Source organism: Myotis brandtii, unplaced genomic scaffold (genome assembly GCF_000412655.1).
Source record: "Myotis brandtii unplaced genomic scaffold, ASM41265v1 scaffold167, whole genome shotgun sequence".
Taxonomy (NCBI): domain Eukaryota; kingdom Metazoa; phylum Chordata; class Mammalia; order Chiroptera; family Vespertilionidae; genus Myotis; species Myotis brandtii.
Window position 1 is genome coordinate 351,910 of NW_005356128.1, and position 8,562 is coordinate 360,471.

The window sequence follows — 8,562 nt, forward strand, 5'->3', positions numbered from 1 at the left end:
CTGAGGGACCCCCCCGAGTGCACAAATTTTTGTGCACCGGGCCTCCAGTGTTACATAAATAAGAACATATACTGTCATTTTTAATGAAGCCTTTTTTTTCTGTGTTCTCCCATATGATCTCTCTGACTTTTTGAAAATTTGGTATTTTTCTCCCTACTTATATTATTATTTATAAATGTATAGTTTGTCTATACAATCATTTATGTATATAAAATGAAAATTTACATAAAATGGATAAAATATATTTGTGTTAATATTCTCATACTTTCTCTGGTCAGTGTGGATCAGTTGGTTGGAGTGCCCTCCCCCTATGTGGATAGGGAATGGATTCAATTCTCAGTCAGGGCATATACCCAGATTTTGGTTTTGATGTTTCTCTTTCTTTTTCTCTCTCTTGTTCCCTCTTCCTTCCTCTCTCTCTGAAAGCATGTCCTAGGGTGAAGATTAAAACAATTTTGTGAATATTCTCATACTTTTTAATTTTTTTTACTATTTATACTCTCTTAATCCCAAAATACACTTAATGTGGCACTTTCATACATTTAATAATCAAAACTCAATATAGTACATAGACATTCAAAATATTATACAAATATACATAGCTATTTTAAATACAGCATGCTAAAGGTGGAAAAGTGTGAGTAGTTTTAGTATTCATCCCAATTTAAATATTATTTAATGCATTTTGGGTAAAAGTACTTTCTTTGAATTAAACATAAGACTTTACAGGAGATATTGTTTGCACCTATTGGAAGCAAATGGAAATGTTAGGCCCAATAATATGCATTCATTTTTCTGACTACTATCTCCATTTTATTTACTTCTCTCCGGTGGGGAAAAACCTCATTATTAAATCATTAATAGTAATTTTAATATTGTTGCTTATAAGAAGTTATAGCTAGTTAACTAGGTGTTCTTTTATTACACTTAATTTTAAATGATCTCTTACCTTTTGGAGGATATCATAATTTCAACAAATAATTAACTTTGCTTTCTACTTCTAAAAAAAATTACCCTGGCCCTTGATGGTTTGGCTCAGTGGATAGAGGGTTGTCCTGTGGACCAAAGGGTCCCGGGTTCGATTCCAGTCAAGGGCACATACCTTGGTTGCAAGCTCCTCCCTGGCCTGGGCCCTGGTCAGAGCTCATGCAGGAGGCAACCAATTGATGTGTTTCTCTCACATCAATGTTTCTCTTTGTCTTCCCCTCTCTCTTCCACTCTCCCTAAAAATCAATGGAAAAATATCCTCAGGTGAGGATTAACAAAAAAATAACAAATAAATAAAAGTACAGTTTAAAAAAAAGAAGAAGAAAATTACCCTGTAAATTGACCTGCATTTCTTCAGAAATCATGGCTAATTAACATGTGGAGCTAAAATAAACTCAATGGTATTTTATGGCTCTTTTGTTGTTAATTTTCACTGGATGATATTTTTTCCATTGATTTTCAGAGAAAGTGGGAGGGAGGGAAGGAAGGGGAGTGGGAACGGGGGAACATTGATGGAGAGAAAGACACATTGATTGGTTGCCTCCCACATGCACCCTGAACGGGGCCAAGGATAGAACCTGCAACCCAAGTATGTCACCTTGACTGAAAATCAAACACACAATCTTTCAGTGTGCCAGCCAGAGCTCTAACGAATGAGGCACACCTACCAGAGCTATGGCTTTTTTTTTTTTTGTAAAGAAAAAAGTAATATTAGCATCATTAGAGTTTACAAAAAGTTTATATTCCTTTACTAGAGGCCCAGTGCATGAAATTCATGCACTGGAGGAGAAGGGGTTGTTCAGCCCAGCCTGTGCCCTCTTGCAGTCTGGAACTCCTCGCTCCTTACCGCCTGCCTGCTCGCTGCTCCTTACCACTTAGCTCGCTGCTCCTTAGTGCTGTTGCAGAGGCGGGAGAGGCTCTCGCCACTGCTGCTGTGCTTGCCAGCTGTGAGCCCAGCTTCTAGCTGAGTGGCACTCCCTCTGTGGGAGTGCACTGACCACCAGGGGGCAGCTCCTGCATTAAGCGTCTGCCCCCTGGTCATCAGTGCACATCATATGGTCGCTTAGGCTTTTATTATATAGCTAAAGTTAAGCAGGAATAAGAAACATCAATTCAATGACCTTAAAAAAATTCTTGATTTAAAAATTCATCATCATAAATTTGTGTCAGGTATGAAAAAATATGTAGAGATATACTTTATAAATAATTTTTATTTGATGCTGACTTTCTATCAGAGGCAGGTGATTTATAAGTCAGAAGTAATAACAGTACCTATCCTTTACTTAAAAAAATAGGAAATAGATTTTAGAGACAGGACTCTGGGGAGCCAGCCTGCAGTTATGCAAGAGAAAGAGAGCATTTTTCCTTGTACACTGCAAGCATGTCAAACTCGCAGCCCATAGGCCGCATGTGGCCCACAATGAATATTTTTTGACCCAGCCAATATAACGGTATGTAAGAAATGTTTTAATAAACATTTTGTAACTTAATTTTTACAATATCCTGTTATACATAATTATTAATAATGAACTACAATGTTCAATAATGACTGATTACTATAATCATGTTGCATTCATTTCTCTTATGTGCAGGCACACCATTTCTCTCCACTAATACTAGCAGCAAATATTTTAGCAGCCGATTGCCATGTCATTAGTTTTGTAATGACTTGCTTGGTGTGCACAACAGGAAATATTTCACTTTTGTAGAACAAGAAAAATAGGTTTATTTGGGTTACACTTAATAATTTATGCAGTTATTCAGTGTCTGGTAAGTTAATGTTCAAGAAAAAATATTAATTTTTATTAAAATGTTCTATTATTTTATGTTAACGATTACTCATTTATTTCAGCCCTTTGTATTCAGCATGTCTCTATTGAAATAAACCTACGTTTCTATGAAAATGGGAGCTTTTGTGTTTTTGTAACCCATATAAACTTAAACCTTGTTTATTTGGCCTGTGTTAGCTTTTGAGTTTGACATGCTTGTTGTACAGCATCACTCATCTGATATGTTTTTAAGTCTGAGATTGGGTCTGGATTGAGGATCCTGCCAGGGTGACAGGATCTGGATACTTTTTGTTTGCAGCATTTCTGTTCATTAGGCTTTGGGAATCATCTCATTTTCCTTTCCTTTTTTTGCTTTGTTTGTTTGTTTATCCTCATCTGAGGACATTTTTTTATTTTTTATTTTAGAGAGAATGTGAAAGGGAGGAGGAGAGACAGAGAGAGAGAAACATCGATGTGAAAGAGACACATTGATTGGTTGCCTCCCACAGGGGCTGGGGATGGAGCCTACAACTGAGGTACGTGCCCTCGACCAGAATCGAACCTGAGACCCTTCACTCCTCAGGTTGACGCTCTAACCATTGAGCAATTGGCTAGGGCTGGAATCATCTCATCTTAATCAAACGGAGGAGAGACAGAGAAAGAGAAACATCGATGTGAAAGAGACACATTGATTGGTTGCCTCCCACAGGGGCTGGGGATGGAGCCTACAACTGAGGTACGTGCCCTCGACCAGAATCGAACCTGAGACCCTTCACTCCTCAGGTTGACGCTCTAACCATTGAGCAATTGGCTAGGGCTGGAATCATCTCATCTTAATCAAACAGTCTTCCTCTTCTTTTCTCCTCTGAGATTACTACAGCACACTGTTTTCATTCTTTTAGACATAAGGAATAGGGCTGACCTCAATAATTCACAGTCCATATTTTATCAGGCCTCTCACACCAAGCTGGTGCTTCACAAAGGTGGCTCCCCAAGCTTTTCTCTCAGTTCTTCTCTCCATGGTACAAAGTGCCAGCTAGTTTTGAAGGCTCTGTTCCTTGGTCTCATGATTGAATTTCTTGTTCAGAATGAATCACTTCATCTTTGACACCAGGCATCTCTTTGAACAGACTGGCTGAACACTGAAAACCAAATAACCCCAGGTGTTAGCTCTTCATTATGAGGAATGTAATCAATCATAATCATACACCAATTGCTGGAGAGCAATTCAATTTTGCTAACCAGTTACTGTTGACAGCTTTGCTATCAAATTTCCTATGATAGAGTCTTGCCTGACTTAGATCTTGCTGTTTCTGTGTACTTACTGCTTTAAGCTGAACCACAAAATTCCACTGTATTAATATTTAAAATTAAAATCGACAATTACTCTAACACAGTGACAGAATGCTGCTGCTGAATGCCATGGAATTTCTCATTAATATTCACTTGTAGTTTATAGAGAAATGGTTTAACAACTAAGCAACATACATATAATTCAAATATTGATTAACTGATCCATAAATCTGTGATCATAAAAAGAATTGCTTTTAACCATCTGTGTTTGATTTTATGGTCTTAGCATTTTCAAAATTCATCATATTTCAGTAATAACATCTAATGTGTTTTTTCTAGTAGGTTGGTTATTAGAAAATATTTTCCAATTTTCTGCTCAGCATAACTTTGCGTTAGGTTGCCAGGAATGACAACCTAATTTTCCAGTGAGATCTTTACCTAAAGGCTTAATAACCCTGATATGCATATTATCATCATTAAACATGATTTACTGAATATATTTTAAGAACCTAAGACTGAACTAAGAATCTGATTTTCCTTACCCCAAATTAGTATGATACTTAGTTTGAATTTTTTTATTGATTGTGGCAATTTATTCCCTCTGTGTTTAAACTATAAACACATATGTCATGTTGTAATATTAGATGACCATGTGCCCACCAAAGAGTAAATAAACAACCACCATCCTAACTGGATGTCTTTGTAAATTAAAAAAAACCCAAAAACCTTAATTTTTATATAAGAAAGTTTATGTATTTGTTCATCAACAAATATTTATTGAATGCATAAGGTATTATACTAATTTCTACTGTGGGATATATAGATGAATAACACTGTTCTTTAAGGTATCTTATAAGCAAGGACACTGATGAGAAATGTATGCAAAAACCACATACAAATTCCACTTCTTACTTATTTTTCCACAAACTCTCTAGGTTTGTGAGAATGAAAGAGAAAGAGGGAGAGAGAGAGAGAGAGAGAGAGAGAGCAAAATTATTGCAGAAATAAAGTTTCTCTTTGGGACTTGTCATATTTGGACATCACTGAAAAACACATGTGATGAAGCCAGAACAGAAGAACACAAAATTTTAGAGTTCTGGAGGACAGTTAGAACACAGATTATTGGGCCTCACCCTAAAAGTTTCTGATGCAGTGGGTGTAGGGTGGGGCCTGAGAATTTGCTTTTTTGACAAGTTTCCAGGTGATGCTCATACAAGTTTTCCAGGAACCACACTTAGAAAATAACACTGGATTTTTAGTAAAAATTACATTAAGACATTTTCTTTCTTCTTTTTTTTAAAAAAAGAATTTGCCTTTATTGATTTTAGAGAGAGGAAGGTAGAGGGAGAGAGAGAGAGAAACATCCTATATAATAAAAGGGTAATATGCAATTAGTACAAACAGCAGAACAACCGAACAATCAATCAAAGCATAATATGCTAATGATATGCTAAGGCTGCTCAACTGGTCACTATGACATGTACTGACCACCAATGGGCAGACAGTCAACTGGTCGACCAGTCACTACGACGTGCACTGACCACTAGGGAGCAGGTGCTCTGACTGGTAGGTTAGCTTGCTGCTGCTGGGGTCCGGCCGATCAGGACTGAGCGAGATGGGCCGGACATGCCCTGGAGCCCTCCTGCAGTCCCTCCCCTGTCTGATCGTGCACTGGTGGGGTCCCTCAGCCTGGCCTGTACCCTCTCGCAATCTGGGACCTCTTTGGGGATGTCGGAGAGCCAGTTTCAGCCTGATCCCGCAGGCCACTCCCCTTGGGAGGGTGCCAGAGGCAGAGCTCATGGCTGGCTAGAGCTGCTGCAGCAGCACAAGCCTCTCCCAAAGGGGACTAATTGGGCGCAAGCCTGTGGCAGGCACAGTGGGGCCGGGATGAGTGGGAGCCACAGGTAGAAGCTGCAGGCAGCATTGGACTGTGGGTTTCAGCCTGATTCCTGTAGGCCACCCAGAGGGACTCCACCCGTGCACGAATTCGTGCACCGAGCCTCTAGTCAATGATAAAAGAGAACCATTGATTGGCCACTTCCTGCAAGCCTCAAGCCCCAACCCAGGCTTGCATCCCAACTGGGAATTGCATCATGACCTACTGGCTCATAGGTCTATGCTCAACCACTGAGCAACACCAGCCAGGCCATTTCTTCCTTTTTAAAGCATTTCTTTCCTTCTTTTCCTCTCTTTTTTCCCTCTCTGTTCCTCCTACAAAATTAATATCCAGAAATCTGTTGCACTTTTATACACCAATAATGAACTATCAGAAAGATTAATTAATAAAACAATCCCATTTACAATTGTACTAGAAAAATAAAATACCTAGTAATAAATTTAACCAAGGAGGTAAAATACCTGTATAAGACACTGAAGAAAGAAAGTGAAGATACAAATAAATGGAAGCATATATTGTGCTCATGGTTAGGAAGAATAATATTATTAAAATGTCTATACCATCCAAAACACTCTATAGACTTAATACAATCTCTATTAAAATATCAAAGACATTTTTTACAGAAGTAGAACAAATAATTCCAAAATTTATATGGAACCACAAAAGACCCTGAATAGCCAAAGCAATATTGAGAAAGAAGAACCTGATATCAAGCTATACTACAAGGCTCTATTAATTAAAACATCATGGTACTGGCATAAAAGCAGACACATGCATCACAAGAGGTTCAGAGATTTTATTCTGACCCCAATTTTAAAATACTTATTTAAAAAATATATATATTTGTATTGATTTCAGAGAGAAAGAGAGAGGGAAAAAGTTATAGAAACATCAATGATGAGAGAGAATCATTGATCAGCTGCCTCCTGCATGCCTCCTACTAGGAACAGAGCTGGAAACCAGGGCATGCTTCCAGACCAAGAATCCAACTGTGATATTTTAATAGAGATTGTATTAAATCTAGAGAGTGTTTTGACCTATTACTAGGTTCATAGGTCAAGGCTCAACCATTGGAGCCACACTGGTGGGGTCTGACCCAAATTTTAAAAAGTGAGAAAAGAAAGAATAGAAATAATGATGCTTGTCATCTAGACCTTCCTAGGAATATATTTCTAATATAGTTATTCATTTCTTTGTTATTTATTCTATAGCTACATTGGCTTTGGCCAATTTGTGGAACAATCAAGTTCTTTCTTGGTTTGGGAACTTTGTATTTATACTTTCTCCTGTGGGAATGATTTTACCCTATGTTTCACTTTCTTCAAATCTGTTTAATGGGCAATTACATTCCAGACCTTCCTGGGTGAAGTAGGCCTCTCTCTCCATTACTATTTCATTGAACAGCACTTCCTTTCCTTTAGCACTAATCACAGTCCAATAACATTTTTTTAAGTCTTTTGTCTCAGACACAAAATGTAGATCCTCCAATGCCTACCAGAGTATCTGGCTCATAAAATGCCTTCAGTAAATACTTTTCAAACAAAAGAGGGGGAGGTGGTAGAGGGCATAGAGAGGAAAAATGGTGATGGAAATAAATAAATAAATAAAATAAGAAAGAAAAGCATTCAGGGAAGGTGAATTTGATTTGAATTAACTTTTAGTGAATTTAAATGCCAGGCATAGGTTTCAGTGTGTTTTCCTAATACTTATGTCACAGGATTCCAAGTCAGGAGGAATAGGGAAACTAAGACAGGAAAATTAAATAAAGGCCAAACAGTGTGGAAATTTGCAGCCAGCTTGTAACCAACAAGCCATTATCTTCCCCAGCCAAGGACATGAGAGCAAATGGTTAAAAAAAAACCCTCCCAACTGAGACAATGCAGAAAGGGAGGGGAGACAGGGAAAGCAAAAAAGGGCAGTTTTATTCCTTAAGCAGAGAAGCCAACAATTTTAAGATAAAGTTGCCAGGTGCTTCTCATGATTTCTGGGAAAGCCACAACAAAGTAAAAAAAGGAACTGTGAAAATTAATCTATACCAAATATTCAACGAAGAAATTTTAAATCCTATAAACAAAAGGGTATATAACACTTTGGATCCCCACCCAACCTGCTCTTCAAATTAGCTGTAAGCCTGTCTGCATTGTCATAAACCAGATGTATCAGTTCGCTTGCTTTGCTTTTTCAATAAAGGTGCATGCTTTAATTGCTTTAATAAATTGGCTTTTCACAATACAGCCAAGGCCTCTCATATAAACACATTTATATGAGAAGACAAGAATCGAGATTGGGAACAGCTCTCTCCCACTGACTCAGGGGGCTGTCCTGTCCGTAACACCTCTCTGGTGTTGGAGAGAGGGGGCTGACTATAACATGAGTTTATACTTTCATAGATTCAGGATTATGAAATCCTTTTAATCCCATAAATATTAATGCAGAACGCTAAACCTGACTGCAATTCAGACCACATTGGTCCCCTCCTCTCACGCTGAGGGCTTCGCTCCGCCTCCCTTTAGCTTCTCCACCCTTACCGCTTCCCTGGGCCTGGCAGAGCGGAGCCGTCCCTGCAGAGCCTTCCCCGGGCGCATGCGCGGCACATAGCGCACGCGCAGTACTCGG

The 8,562-nt window shown here is 38.5% G+C and overlaps 1 protein-coding gene across 1 annotated transcript in view; it reads left to right on the plus strand.

Moving 5' to 3' along the window:
• COG6 (component of oligomeric golgi complex 6) overlaps window positions 1-8,562 on the plus strand; it is a 127,054-nt gene that overhangs the window by 21,552 nt on the left and 96,940 nt on the right. The window lies entirely within an intron of this gene.